This window comes from Maniola hyperantus, chromosome 6, assembly GCF_902806685.2.
Source record: "Maniola hyperantus chromosome 6, iAphHyp1.2, whole genome shotgun sequence".
Lineage (NCBI taxonomy): Eukaryota > Metazoa > Arthropoda > Insecta > Lepidoptera > Nymphalidae > Maniola > Maniola hyperantus.
This window is the reverse complement of record NC_048541.1, coordinates 14148545-14165244: the sequence shown is the minus strand read 5'-3', so window position 1 is coordinate 14165244 and position 16700 is coordinate 14148545. Positions and strand designations below refer to the sequence as shown.

Below are 16700 nucleotides of genomic sequence, written 5' to 3'. Positions count from 1 at the left end.
CGTGAGGAAACCTGCATGCCTGAGAGTTCTCCATAATGTTCTCAAAGGTGTGTGAAGTCTACCAATCCGCACATGGCCAGCGTGGTAGACTATGGCCAAAATCCTTCTCACTCTGAGAGGAGACCCGCGCTCTGTAGTAAGTTGGTGATGGGTTGATCATGATGATGATGATGAAGGATACAACCTCAGCTGGCCTATGTGGAAGTCGCTCAACCGCCTCAGAGCAGGGGTGAAGTCGAGGACAAACTTAGCGAGGTGGGGCTTCATCTCTGGACATGATACGGAGTGCATCTGCGGTTATCCGCGACAGATCATTGCGTACATGACTGGGTGCCCTGCGTGCCCGAAAACCTGCACGAACGAGGAGCTACACGAGGCTACCGACCGAGCTATCGCGGTTGCGGCTTTTTGGGCTGCCCCAATTTGAGGTGTCCGTCAACTCGAGAAGAAGAAGATCAAAATCACGTGTTCCATGCTTTGTCGTTCAGTGAATATTATGTCGTTCTGGTTATTTAGGCTACAGCTATAACTAAAAAATTGTCTTTATGAAACGTTTAAAATAGTTTACAGTATAAATAACTTACTAATAATGAAAGTAACTTAACCGGACAAAACTTTATTAAGATTTATTTGCGCTATTAATATTATTTGCTTGCCCGGAGACAAAGTAATTATTTCGTAGTAGCAGAGTGAAATCCTACGCTCGAAGGAACCGCCGTATTTAAAATTTATTCCACTTCCCGCCTTTATTTATGCGGAACGATTTAATTTTGACGACAATAGCTTTTTAACGTTGAACGGGTACAAGACGATAGATTTTGGTGGGGATTAATTTTATTACGGTGGCCCGTCACGGTGCGTGATAATGAAAGGCTGCGAATTTTTCGGGCTCATATTAGTACAGTCAGCAATAAAGCTAGGTATACACCCGTCCATAGTCACTTGTACTGGCGGGTGCAAAGCTAGCTTTGTTTGTGCCCCTACAAAGCTCAATATTGCCTTTTGGCTCAGGAGCCGATTTTCAGATTTGGTTTAAAACATTTTTTAGAATATACAATTTTACATGCAATTTGCATGTGGCGTTCAATAACATCAATATTAGACAAAATTACTTACATCATCTCGTTAAAATATGTTTGTATACTATATCAAGATGTTCTTTGATTAGATAATAATCTATAGAGATAATAATATATATCTGCTTTTACAAGACATTTCAAAGGATCAGCCTGGCTGTCCAACGCAGAAATGAAGGCAGTTCTTGGCGTGATTCCACGCGGGCATGATTTGTACAGTAGTCAGATTAGGCCTAGCTATTTTTATTGAAGCATAATTTTAATTTAAAAAATTCTATAATAATATTCAATTGAGGTGCTGTCATCCACGAAAATCTCTTTGTCCAGGCTTTCTAAAACGGTTGGTGTTATTCGTGCAATCGTAAAGCGTGAGAGAGCACCATTACAACTTTCACCATTCGTTCATCGAATGAAGTCACCGCGGGAAATGTGAACTTTTTAGCGAATTCTCCGGCGAACCGAATACCGACACAATGAGACTATCGCGACTGCAGTGAACGAATCGACCGGTTTCGGGGAAATTCATTAACTGAGCTACGGAATCCACTCCAGGTGTACTTTGTTGTTTTTTACCAGACTACTGAAAAGTTATAATTAAAGCATTTTGTATATGTGACTATATTTTAAGGTAGTTTAACTCTTATCTTGTAACTCCCAAATTACTAATCGACAACAGCTTTTTTGTGCCCTACACTTTAAGAGGGCATAGTTCGGAGCTTTCTTCATACAAACGAAGGAAGTTGATTCGTATATTATATTTTGATATTGTAAACTAGAGTATGAAAATTCTAAAACAATTTAACTTCAGACATAGTTTACTTATATTTTATTAGTTGAAATATTTTTACTATGCAAACATACATTTTTAGTATTTTTTTTTTTCAAAAATACTTTTCGGGTTCGGTTACTTACTTACTAAGCGGTTGAAATAAGGGTTTGAAATTTGTGCAGTCCACGCGGACGAAGTCGCGAGCATAAGCTAGTCACAACTTAAAGAGTGAGAGAGGAAAATTTGTGTAGCCTAGCGGTTGGATGGAGCCCGCTGGTTCATAGTTTTTGTAAAGTAATAAATTTTAGTTTTTGCTTGAAAACCTCGGCTGCGCTGTCAAATATATCAATGTCCAGCGAGATGAGCTCGCCTGCCAATTAGCCGAGACTTGATCGCTGCAGTGCATCAAAATAAAACTTCCACTGTGGCACAACTGAAGACTTAACTGAAGTCATTCAGTTAATTCATTCATTCATTTTTTTTAATTTATTTAACACTAGCTTATGCTCGCGACTTCGTCCGCGTGGACTACAAAATTTCAAACCCCTATTTAACCCCCTTAGGAGTTGAATTTTCAAAAATCCTTTCTTAGCGGATGCCTACGTCATAATAGCTATCTGCATGTCAAATTTCAGCCCTATCCGTCCAGTAGTTTGAGCTGTGCGTTGATAGATCAGTCGGTCATCTTCTCCTTTTATATGCACACGTAATTTAACAATTTTTATCTCACCAAACTGCACATCAGTTTATCGGCGAGTTTGCGTTCATAATTGATTAACTATTATTATTTATAACTATATTAACTTCACTGTATTCAGTTGGCGAAGGAGTCCTTAATAAAAACTTCTTTTAGTTTCTATTTAAGGACTCCTTCCCTGACCTTTAGCTCTACTCTTAACCATTCTACACTATTGAATATCTTAGGTACTAAGTAGCTGCTTGATCTCTTACCATAATAGTTCGTTACTCTTGGCAACCTTAATCTACCTTTTCTTAAACTGATTTTGATTGTTGGGTTGATGCATGAGTTTATTCGTTCTTCGTTATTCGAGACCGTAGCTCTCCGTTTCGTTCTGCTCCTCTTTTCTCCAATGGAATCGTAGTTTTAGGCCTGTGTGCTATAAAGCCTAGCTACTTTACTACGGAACGAAGCTTCATTCTGTAAGCTACAAGGATATAAGATAGCATAAGCTCCACAGCACACATTACGTCACTAAGCCACTAGTATGCAGACAACTGATGGCTTCTCGTAAGCGTCTTACGTAGCAGACTGTCTTAAGACAATCTGAGTCACTCTATGTTATATTCAGCTAAAACTAAAGTGATAAAAAATATGGCAGAAAGAAAACTAGTTGCAAATAAAGACTTCCATTAGACCAAAATACTTAAATAATATTTGTACTAGACTGAAGATTATTTTTTTTAGGGTTCCGTACCTCAAAAGGAAAAACGGACCCCTTATAGGATCACTTTGTTGTCTGTCTGTCTGTTTGTCGTTTTGTCAAGAAACCTACAGGGTACTTCCCGTTGACCAAGAATCATGAAATTCGGCGGGTAGGTAGGTCTTATAGCAGACATTCGGGGAAAAATCTGAAAACCGTGAATTTGTGGTTTCATAACACAAAAAAAAAATTAAATTGTGGTCATGAACTAATAATTAGTATTTTCAATTTTCGAAGTAAGATAACTATCTCAAGTGACGTATCATATGAAAGCTTTTCACCTGTGCATTCTAAAACAGATTATTATTTATTTTTATGTATTTTATGCAATCTATAGACGCTTGCATAGAAGGTGCCTAATCAACCTAGACTTGAAATTGATTCCTTCTTAAACAACATCTTTAATTTCTGTTACATTCAATGAATCGCAATATATCCAACAAAAAAAACATAAATGCAAATCCCGTATCAAAAGGAAAAGGCAAAATAATATGCATAGTCACGACGATAACTCAAAAAAGAATTCTAAACAGAAGCCGGGGACCGTAAAATTGGTGGACCATATATTTAAAATTTCTCGTCATCAAATACCACGGCCGAGTGGCCACGAATCTGTTGGTTCGGACCCGGGACGCCCAGGGACGATATATCACGCTGTTTTGACAAACACTATTGTATTTCTGACGCCAGCCGTGTAGTCTCTAAAGGCTACGCATAATATAACTATAGCCAATTTTTTTTATATATTTCGTACACGATTTTTTCAGAGTGATGGAAATAAATGCAACGAGATTCTGTTTAAAGTGACGTGTTTTGAGTGAGATAATACGAAGAATTAGTTTTGCCATCCAAAGGGGTAGGTACTGCCAGCATCTTGGATACAATGCCTCGCTGGGGTGTTCTCGATGAGGTTTTGATTTGATTTATTTTAGTTTGAATTTAATGTTTTTTCTAAAATTTAGATTTAAATTTAAGTTTATGCTATAGAATTACTGTTGACTTCCTTATAACTCATCCATCAGAATCCAGATCCAAGGGAAGGCTGCGGTGCCCGTTACACAGGTTTTCTTAGTACGGACGCCAAAGCACTCCATCTGCAGGTTTCAACATTTATTGTACCCACCTTTGTTGTGCACTAGATTTAAGAAGTTTTTGTACCGTGCAACATTTTTTCTTGGTTCAATAAATAATTTAATTTAAAATAACGGTACCTTATAGGTAAGTACTGTCTAATGTCTTTCCTCTTCCAGATTTACATTATGACTATTAAACCGTTGCTTGCTAGGTGTATTGATACTATTCAATATTACTGGCAATGTCACCAATGCATCGCAGCAAAATACAGCCACAAAATTGCTGCTTTGTAAGCGTATCAGTTAAGCGCCAAAAGTGCTGGAGGCGTCTTGTAACAATAAAGCTGTGGCATAGCGTGACACGTACCTTTGAGGAGTTTGTCGAACAAATTACTACGTTTAGTAATTTTGGGCGCTTTGTTTCGTGTTTTACCGGTGAACAACAATAGAACTATCGTGGTGGGGTGCATACAGCTCTAAGAAAATGCGAACATTTAGGTTTAAGTGGGTGTAATAATGGGTTTAATGAAACTGCCATACCCGTTTCAAGTTGACCCACAACCAGACTGCATCCTCACTTACCATCAGGTTAGATCGAAGTCAAGGACTTACTTGTACCGGAAAAAAGTTTTTTTGTATTTCTGCCTACACGAATAAAAATTAAATGGTCCCATTTGCATTTTGAAATCCATCTGATACTACTACTAGTACTAGCTGATGCGCCCCGCCCCGGGCCCCGCCTTCACTTGGACAGAGTTTCCAAAAATCGTAAAACACGTAAATTTTCCAATACCTATTTTCTATATAGGGAAAAATTACGGGGGTTCATACAAGCAAACATTCATCTATTTTTCAAAATTCTGAAAATTCTTTTGTAGTAAATGCTTACAACATGAACTACATCACACTGTCAAGTTTTTAACCCCTGTTTTTCTTGCTTTGTGACTTTTCTTATTGCCAATAACCAGCACAATGCACTTCGCCAGTATCAAGTAGCATACTCAGTCCAGTGGTTTAGGCTCTGTATTAATAGATTTACTGTTTATTTTTGCTTTGAAAAAAAAAAACATTTTTGTAATTATTTCCTTATTAATTATAGCATGAATGATCAATGATCAATCAATCAATACTATCCTTCAGATTTGCGGACGGAATTAGGTGAGTCGTAGGAAGACGCTGGATTTAGGCGGCGCAAGACCGTGGTGTGTGGAAGTCCCTACAACTTACAAGAGACCTATGTCCAGCAGTGGATGTCTATCGCTTGATGATGATAATGATGATGAAGATGATCCTTCAGATAAAGAAAGCGTGGATTGACATAGAAACTAAAAGCTATACCGGTAAAAGTTAAGCAAAAAGTTAATTGATTAAGTATATTATTAAGTAGTTATTCGATGTTCTACAGAGCAATGTGTCCCAAGAATCCAACGTGCGGTGTAGGGCGTCATGATTGCATCTACGTTTTAATTACTGATGGTAATCTGCTTTTAGCCTGCGCCTCTGCAGCAACGTACTCTGTGTAGTGTTTCGGGGGATTTTAAAAGAAGAACCGGCAAAGGCCTTTTGAAATGATGAAAAGATTCGCTGTCAGAGAACTTTTACCGTAAAAGTTCCCAAACAACCTACCTACTACGGTGCTGTTTTACCGCCTTTTTTGTTTTTAAAAGTATACGCAAAAAGACGTCTGTTAACTTTGAAAGCAAGGTAGAAAAAGTTCCTTTTGAAATCGTCTTTTACGTCTATGAAGTAGGCTGCAACCTGACAATGCAGGAGCTCGGAAGAGCCAAGTGCCTTCTAGAACGTAATAATATTTTTAAACCTAGTACCTAAATTGATTGAGTAGACGATAAACAAAAAGCGATGTAGGTATAACATGAATCTAAATAAATAAAAGGAAAAGGTGACTCACTGACTGACTGACTGACTGTTCTTTCAACGCACAACTCAAACTACTGGACGGATCGGGCTGAAATTTGGCATGCAGATAGCTATTATAATAATAGATATACCTAGTGTGAAGACCTCTAGCAAACGACTGTTATAACCATTTTTCAAAATAAAGATATTTTTTTTATTTTTTTTATTTTTTTTATTTATATATTACTAGCTTATGCTCGCGACTTTGTCCGCGTGGACTACAAAATTTCAAACCTCTATTTAACCCCCTTAGGAGTTGAATTTTCAAAAATCCTTTCTTAGCGGATGCCTGCGTCATAATAGCTATCTGCATGCCAAATTTCAGCCCGATCCATCCAGTAGTTTGAGCTGTGCGTTGATAGATCAGTCAGTCAGTCAGTCAGTCAGTCAGTCAGTCAGTCAGTCAGTCAGTCAGTCAGTCAGTCAGTCAGTCATTCAGTCAGTCAGTCAGTCACCTTCTCCTTTTATATATATAGATTCCGTCCTATACCCTAAAACTTTCCCGCAAATTAAGGGGTACTCCACTGGAAGCGCACTTATTGCTCGACGGCAATTTGTACCGGTACGATAACATCTGGCGGCCATTATCCTGTGCCTAGACCTGAACCTTGCACTCATAGCTCAAGATGGCTTATCTGCATAGTATGTATAGAAAGTTTTCAACATTATATATATTAGATATAGTGCATTCAAAATAAATTGGCATGTTTCCACTTGAGACCGGCATTAGCAATAACAATAGACAGACAGACAGACAGACAGACAGATAGACAGACAGACAGACACACTTTCGCATTTATAATAATATTAGTATGGATTCCGTAAAAAAAATTTCGCCTCGTGGTTGTAAATAATATAGCAGTATTTTGTGTACCACAAATTTTGTTTATTGCATGAACAAGTTAACCCGCAAATTAAGGGGTACTCCACTGGAAGCGCACTAATTGCTCGACGGCAATTTGTACCGGTACGATAACATCTGGCGGCCATTATCCTGTGTCTAGACCTGAACCTTGCACTCATAGCTCAAGATGGCTTATCTGCATAGTAGGGTAGAAAGTTTTCAACATGATTCATATTAGATATAGTGCATTCAAAATAAATTGGCGTGGTTCCACTTGAGACCGGCATTAGCAATAACAATAGTATTACATTCGACATGCCACGTAAACAATAGGGGTAATAAACCAAACACTCATAGAGCCCAACATTTGTAAAGGAGCTGGTTCAACCTTATATATTTTGTTGCAAACCAACCAGTGTTAATACTTTTGAATTCACCCACCACGACTTAAACCTATTGTTATTGCTAATGACGGTCTCAAGTGGAAACACACCAGTTTATTTTGAATGCACTATACGACTAACTGTATTGCTCCAGCTGTATACATCTATGGCCGGTTCACTACAGAGCACGGGTCTCCATTCAGTATGAGAATGGTTTGGCCATAGTCCACCACCATAAATCACGCAAATATGGTAGTTTTACAAATCGATGTATCGACATACCATAGAAAAAATCAAGAACCTCAATTTTGTTTTTTTAATCCTATTATTTTATCATCTTTAATATATAAAAGGAAAAGGTGACTGACTGACTGGCTGACTGATCTATCAACGCACAACTCAAACTACTACACGGATCGGGCTGAAATTTGGCATGCTATAATGACGTAAGCATCCGCCAAGAAAGGATTTTTAAAAATTCAATCCTTGAGGGGGTGAAATAGGGGTTTGAAATTTGTGTAGTCCACGCGGATGAAATCGCGAGCATGAGCTAGTCTAAAATAATGGCGCCTTTCTAATTTACATAGATAGAGAATGACTATGTATAAAATGTCTGCGGTCGCAGTCAGTGTCAACCCTTGTCTTTATCCATCTGCCTAGAAGAACCCTTGCGGTTTTTACTATTGAAATTGAATATTCAATTATACGTGTACCTACCTAAATTATTTCTTTTTTTTTTACTGGATACATTAACATACATTCACATGATATGTGCACAAATCTGTATATTATAAATAAAAATGAATGTATAATACTTAAGTACGCGAATAACTTCCAAACGACTGCACCAAATTGGATAATTCTATAGGTATTTGTTATTTTTGTAACATAGAGAATAATCTTAAAAAATCATGATTTTATATTTATTTTAAACATAATTAATTACTATCGTCGCCCTGTACAGAAAGCGATTACAGACGTCACAATGCGTAAACGATAAGTATATCTCAATTTTTTAATATAAAAAAAATCCAGCAGAATTTTTTTTATGTTAAAAATTGAAAATATTTGTAATTATTCTCTTATCTCTCTTCAACTACTAAAGGAGTGAACTGAAAACCGAAAGGTTCAAACCCCGCCCGTTGCACTATTGTCGTATCTACTCCTAGCACAAGCCTGACGCTTACTTGGAGAGGAAAGGGGAGTATTAGTCATTTAATATGGCTAATATTCTTTTTAAAAAAAACTATAAGAACATCCTTTTAGGAAAGATCGTATCTTATCTTAGAAGTTCTATTGTTATGTTTCAGAAAGAGACTGTTCAAATTCTTAGAGTATTTAATCAAGCTGTCAAATAAATAAAAAGTCCTAAATAACTTGAAGCAAAAGTTCAGGAACTTCTTTTGGGTAGGTCAGGATTTACGGAAAGGAAACAAACTTTCGCTCTACAAATTGTTCGAAGACGTCCTAAGTGCTTCGTACTTTATTGCTCCGAGTTCTGTATTGGACTAAGAGCCCGCGAGGGCCAGACCTTCGTTATCTGAAAGTTTCTCTGTACATTGTCCCCAACACAGGAAGGGACGATCAGCGACTATGAAGTTTGAATCATGATGACTTTCATCATCATGATCAACCCATCACCGGCTCACTACAGAGCACAGGTCTCCTCTCAGAGTGAGAAGGGTTTTGACCATAGTCTACCACGCTGGTCAAGTGCGGATTGGCATACTTCACACACCTTTGAGAACATTATGGAGAACTCTCAGGCATGCAGGTTTCCTCACGATGTTTTCCTTCACCGTTAAAGCAAGTGATATTTAATTACTTAAAAACGCACATAACTCCGAAAAGTTAGAGGTGCGTGCGCGGAAACGAACCCCCGACCTCCGATTGGAAGGCGGACGGTGGCCACTAGGCTACCACAGCTTTTGTGACTTTGCCAGACTTTTATTTGTCTAAATTCTTTCATCTTTCATACTAACGATGGAATTCACAGTCAAGATAGGGCTTCTTCAGACGACGACGATTCAAACGACATGTGCCATATTCAACTTTTGTGCGATTCATTAAGGTTGTGTTTAACATGTCATCTGAATCGTCTTCTAAAGAAGCCCCTATCCTGACTATGAATTCCAGTGTATCTGACAATGCATGACGTGATTTCTAATACTATTCCAAAAAATATATGAAAAAAGTCGCGACTTCGTTCACGTGGACTACACAAATTTCAAACCCCTATTTCACCCCTTTAAGGGTTGAATTTTCAAAAATTCTTTCATAGTGGATGCTACGTAGCTGACAGCATGCCAAAGTTCAGCCCGATCCGTCCAGTAGTTTGAGCTGTGCGTTGATAGATCAGTCAGTCAGTCAGTCATTTACATTTTCCTTTTATATATTTAGATTTGACTTAAAACTTTGTCGAAAGATTTTATACGTCTTTGTTAATTGTTATCTGCCAAAGCCACCATAATCCAAACTTCATAGTCGCTGATCGTTGTTCGCTGATAAATTTTAAGCATTTATAAAGAAACGAAGGTCTGGCCCTCACGAGCTCTTTCTCTATATCTAGACGTCTTGGAACTCGGTATCGAGTGTAGTTATTTTCAATATATAGGATAAAATTTCTAGGTGGTTCCAGTTACCTACATTTCTATTGAAACTGATAGAGAATTCTGCACAGCATTGTTCTATTGCATTTTTTTAAATGAAAATTTATTATACTATTGCATTTAGAAAGATTGATTTGATTCATATTTTATATTGTTTGTACTCATTGATGGTAGTATGTAAGAAACCTTCACGCAAGTGCCAACAATAACTGTACAAAGTTTCAACTCAATCGTATATGAAAGATGAGGGAATAGGTAACGTAACGACGGGCACACAGACATTGACGAAATTTGGTACAGAGATTAGCTTGCATCCCGAGGACGGACGTAAGCTAATTTTAGTCCCGAAAAATCAAATAGTTCCTACGGGATTTTCAATTAATAATAACCTCTTCTTTACTGTTGTATTTCTATTTTTATATATACATACGTACATATGTGTTTTTACTTTATTTAATTAGTACACCCCTTTCGCTTTCTTTAATTTTTATAATATCCTCTGCCCTAAGGTTGCCTGGAAGAGATCGCTGTTTTAACGATAAGGCCGCCTATTGTACTTGCAAACATCTTTGTTATATTTCTATTGTTTTGGTTTTGGTGTACAATGAAGAGTATTTTACTTTTACTTTACTTTAAGTAAAAGTAAAATACTCTATTGCTAATGCTAATTAAAGATTGTCGAGTAAGTCGACAATCCTTAATTAGCAGATATTACAAAACTATAGGTTCTTTGTTTCACTATAGAGTACAGCTGAAACAGTACTTAAAATATGAGCTTCTGTTAATCAAGACAGTAATTCGAATATATAAACTGCTCGTCAAAGTCGAATGAAACTATATTCGACGAATGAATGAACCATCAAAGCGAATCACGGTGCACACCCGACAAAGTGACATCAATAATTCAGACTACCAGCTGCCATGCAGTGAGTTTGATTCAAAGTCCATTTAGAACTAAGTTCTACTGATTTAGGCCTGAATTACTTTATTTACTAGCTTTTGCCCGTGATTTCATCTGCGACATGTATATTATAACAAGATGATGCTCATAGCTTCGCAAAATTCCATGGCCGGGAATTATTTGACTTTCCGGGACACTAAAGGCCCTTTCCGGCAAAAATTTGTCAAAACTATACTTACGGTTGTAACGGTTAAGTCGATGAGTCGTGAAAAGCTGGCAGACAGACTTACTAGTCATTTTATATTAGGTTTATTAAGTTTTATGCTTGGAGTTATTCGACTTGATTAAATCAGAAATGAGGAGATCCGTAGGAGAACCAGAGTAACTAAAATGTCTCAACGGGTCGTGGCGCTGAAGTGACGATGGGCAGGCCACATAGTATGAAAACTGACAGACGTTGGGGTCTCAAGGTGCTAGAATGGTGACCCCGCATTGAAAGTGCAGCGTTGTCAGACCGCCTAATAGTGGATAGACACTAAACAAGTCACAGGAAGCTGCTGAATTCAGGCGTGTAGAAGTTCCTAAAAGAGACCAATATGTCCAGCAGTGAACGTACATCGGTTGACGATGATGATTATGATGAATAATAAGCTCAGCATTCTTTTGAGTAAGTAACTCAATGTTGCAAACATAATCATCTAAATATATAAAAGGAAAAGGTGACCGACTGACTAAATGACTGATCTATCAAGTATCAACGCACAGCTCAAACTACGGGACGGATCGGGCTGGCATGAAGATAGCTACTATGACGTAAGCACCCGCTAAGAAACGATTTTTGAAATTTCAACTACTTAGCGGGTGAAATAGGGGTTTGAAATTTGCAATGCGGACATGCGGACAAAGTCGCGAGCATAAGCTACTCCTATTTAAATTTTTATAATAGTAAAGGTACATGGCAATACGGATTTTCGTATTCTCCATGTTATAAAATAGAAATACTATCCTAATAGGAAAACTTCACAAGCTGGGTCGGTTGAGGTAACTCGTGCATAAATAATGAGCTCACGAAAACCGGTTTTACATTTAAAATACTTTGGATTTTCTCGGATTTCAGCAGTTAAAATTTTTTACAAAAAAAATAAAAACCGACTTCGATACACAAACACTAAAAACTGAAAAATAATTTAATTTATTACCGAATATATTATGTATACAAGAGTTAATATAGTTCCATACTAATACTTTTTGGTGCCGGTGCCAATTAGCTTTAGCTGCGCGAATCGTCTAGACTTCATATTTTTATGAGACTCCACAATGGCACCTCATTGGCACCGACCCCAAAAAATATTATTATGGAACTATATTAACTCTTGTATACATAATATATTCGGTAATAAATTAAATTATTTTTCAGTTTTTAGTGTTTGTGTATCGAAGTCGGATTTTATTTTTTTTGTAAAAAAAAATTATTTCACAATTTTTAGTGGCCCCATGGAATTATGCTATGACTGGTTAAAAATCTACTGTTTACTAAGCTATTACACTGATCGCGAGCAATTTACTCTTATCCGTTGAGGAGTTCGAGTATCTATCTTCGAAGATGTTCATCAGATCTTCACCAAATTTAAATGGGACCAACTTTAAAGTATACCCTTTCAAACAAAAAAAGAATTTTCAAAATCGGTCCAGGCGTCTTCGAGTAATCGGGTAACATTTAAAAAAAAAAAAAAAAGATTCCGACGAATTGAGAACCTCCTCCTTTTTTTGAAGTCGGTTAATAAAAATATAAAAGGTCTCCGTCAAAAGTTAGAAATATGAATGGCATTTGTTGATGAATTATTTACAAAAAATATTCATCACCTACATTACATATTATGAATAGGCTGATATTATACTTAAATGTAAAAATGTATCTGTTTGTGGGTTTGTTAGTCATTCCCGTCACAACAGAGCAAAGATCCGACGTGATTTTTGTATGAATATAGTTGGAGACCTGGAGAGTGACCTAGAATTTTTATTCCAGGAAATGAAATGCTATTTAATATACTTATAAATTTAATAATAATAGTTAATCCACCATGAGCGCAAACTCGCCGATAAACTGATGTGCAGTTTGGCGAGATAGAAATTGATATATTACGTGTGCATTATATTTAAAAAAAATGACACCTTTTTCACGCAAGCAACAGATCAACAGATCTACGTAATTTGTTGCATAGATAATATTATATGACTGCTAAATACCCCGGAAAATTAAAGTTTCCGCGGGATTTTTAAATACCTTTTACGCAGACAAAGTTGGCTTACTTAAAGTACCTACTTATAAGTATAAAAATAAAATAACATAGAAAACACTATTATTTGTAAAATAAGTAGGTTAACAAATCTCGCGGCTTAGACAGTGCTTTGTCGATTTACAGCTGCGAAAGAATTTTGTCACCCTAATAATAATTATACTTGGGCTACAGCTAAGATATGACCTAAAATGCTAACATAAATCAGCATCTTATTATCTCAATGCCATCTTAAAAACGTTACGGCCTACCCCAAACACGATTCGCTGAAGATAAAACTCCATAAGTATTACCACGGATTTGGAGTCGCTAGATGCCGCAAGCCATCCATCCAGGCGTGCCCGTTTGAGCCAAAGGGCCAAGCACCTATTTTATTTTTATTTTTCTATTAATACATAATTCCTCTTTGGCGGTTGTAACTAGTGATTGCGCTTTGTGATCATCAGTAGGTACATCTCCCGCGTGACGTCATAATAGATAGGAAAAACAGGTAAACTGTGAGTCGGACTCACGCACCAAGGCTTAATCAGTACCCTTATTATAAATGCAAAGGTATGTTTGTTTGTTGGTTTGTCAAAACATCGTTGCGACGCAACGGTGCAACTGATTGACGTGGTTTTTTGCATTTAGATAAAGACCTGGCGAGTGACATAGGCTACTTTTTATCCCGGAAAATGTAAGGATTCCTACGGGATTTTTAAAAACCTAAGTACACGCGGACGAAGTCGCGGGCATCAGCTAGTTACAAATATAGGCAAGTTTATAGAATAGAATTTATTTTATTCAAGTAGACTTATTACAAGTGCTTTTTAATCGTTAACTAGTTTAATTTACCACGCGGTTGATTCTAGTAGGTACTTAATAAACATGCGGCATCTAGCTAATCTAAGTCCGTTAGTATTACCATTATAAATAATGTAAGAACTCAACTCGACAAAAGTTTAAGATTTATTTGCGCTATTAATTATTTGCTTGCCCGGAGACAGAACGTAATTATTTCGTAGTAGCAGAGTGAAATCCTACGCTCGAAGGAACCGCCGTATTTAAAATTTATTCCACTTCCCGCCTTTATTTATGCGGAACGATTTAATTGTGACGACAATAGCTTTTTAACGTTGAACGGGTACAAGACGATAGGTTCTGGCGAAGATTAATTGTGTTAGAAATTCTGATTATAATAAGTGGGAAATGATTATATCACAGTACAGTGAAACAGAGAGAATAAATCTAAAATGTCCAATGTAGTTTCGATAGCTGCAGTCTCGCTTCTAGGTGGCATTAAACATCGCGGAAATATATATGTCTAGATTTTCTTATATCATTATATTAATGCAAAAAAACCGGCCAAGTGCGAGTCAGGCTCGCGCAATGAAGGTTCCGTATTACAGTCGTATTTTTTCGACATTTTGCAGGATAATTCAGAAACTATGATACATAAAAGTAAATAAAATCTGTTTTGGAATGCACAGGCAAAGACCTATCATATTATGATACCCCACTTGATATAGTTATCTTACTTAGAAAATTGAAAATACTAATTATTAGTTCATGACCACAATTCAATTTTTATGTGTGATGTAACCACAAATTCACGGATTTCAGATTTTTCCCCAAATGTCAGCTATAAGGTCCACCTACCTGCCAAATTTCATGATTCTAGGTCAACGGGAAGTACCCTGTAGGTTTCTTGACAGACCGACAGACAGACAGACAACAAAGTGATCCTATAAGGGTTCCGTTTTTCCTTTTGAGGAACGGAACCCTAAAAATCACATAGATCCGTTTGTTCATTGCGGTTTGATTCAAGGAGAAACCAACAAGCAAATATACCTATAGTACGCGACAGATCGAGATGGCAATGGGGAGGGAACGCCCTGCACACCCGCACCTGTTCGTGTGCGGGGTTTCCCCCCTCGCTTCATACCCCGATTGCCATCTCAACCTGTCGCGAACTATATCACCTTATTAATTTCAGAAATTGCAAGCTTTTCGACAGAAATGCCTTAAAAGCCTTTTTTTCTTCCGTACTGATTAGAAGGAAGCTTTGTACTTCAGTCTTTTCAGTGGCCTTAATAGCAGTATCGCATGTGAAGTCAATGGGTTTCTTTATATACAGAAGTCATTTGGCGCAGTGCGAAGATTAGCACCACGTTACGATATAGGGGTAATCTGTATTAGTGAGGTAATTACAGACTCTACAAACGTATTACGTATACATACAAGCGTCAAGTGTGCTGAAAAATATAAAACACGCAGGTTTTGATTACATACTGTTGTAATATCCAGTGAACGACAAATATAGAAATAGTGTTTCTCATTCATTCGAAAATAGCGGCTACAAACTCACGTCTGTTAGTAACCGTCGTTACGGAGTTGGTATCGAATGTTTCTCTGGTTTCCCTTCAAAACGCACAAATCTTTCGCCTTTTACTAAAGATTTCCGTGGAGGGGAACACTCAAATGAGTCTTATTAATTAAAGACGTTTATGGCAGAAAATATAATTATGTACAGCCCCCCATGGTAAAGATTTTGTTACGCTATAATAGAACGTACGGAATTTTTCTATGATTTGTCGTTCACTGATAGTATATCTTATTCCAGAAACAAGATAATGTTTGCTTTTATTTACAAACCTTTTACTTGCTCTAATTCTCATATAAATATCAGGGGGTTTCTGATTTTAAAAAAACACTTGCTTAAACATTCGTCCAAAATAATTTGTTTTTATATACGCATGTTATCGACAAGCTTTTGTGTAAGAACAAAATAATGAACATATATTAAGTGCCTACCTAATGAACAAACTGCATAAATGTCACCCTCACCATCTGGGTGTCTGGTGCACTTCGACCGTCCGCTGCGCCAGATCCTTCTTTCCACGCAGGTGCAAACTGTGGAACCAACTCCCATCGGCGATGTTCCCACTAGATTATAACATGGAGTTATTCAAGGGGCGGACCAACAAATTCCTAAAAGGCCGGCAACGCATCGGCGGCTCCTCTGGTGCTGCAAATGTTCATGGGCGGCGGTAATCACTTAACATCAGGTGACCCGCCTGCTCGTTTGCTCGCTATAGGTATTTAAAAAAAAAATTATTTGTCCATATACCTAAGTAACATATCATCATAGTTATCAATAAAACACAATCAGTATAATACAGAAGACAATAAAATCGATATAACACCTCTAACCGCTAGAACCTTGTTTACTCGACGTCAATTACAGACTGACCTTTCTCAACCAACAATTTCTCGATGCTGTCACTCAAAAGACAACCTTAAAACTAGCGCTATACTGTTGAAAATGAAAATCATAATTTTGGTTACGTGAACTCTCAAAGACGGGTGTCCAGGGACGACCCGTCGCCATTTTAAGATTTACGACCCCT

At 37.3% G+C, this 16700-nt stretch overlaps 1 pseudogene; it reads left to right on the top strand.

Moving 5' to 3' along the window:
* The first annotated feature begins 15697 nt into the window (after positions 1–15697).
* Positions 15698–15822, top strand: LOC117983370 (U5 spliceosomal RNA; annotated as a pseudogene).
* Positions 15823–16700: the final 878 nt, after the last annotated feature.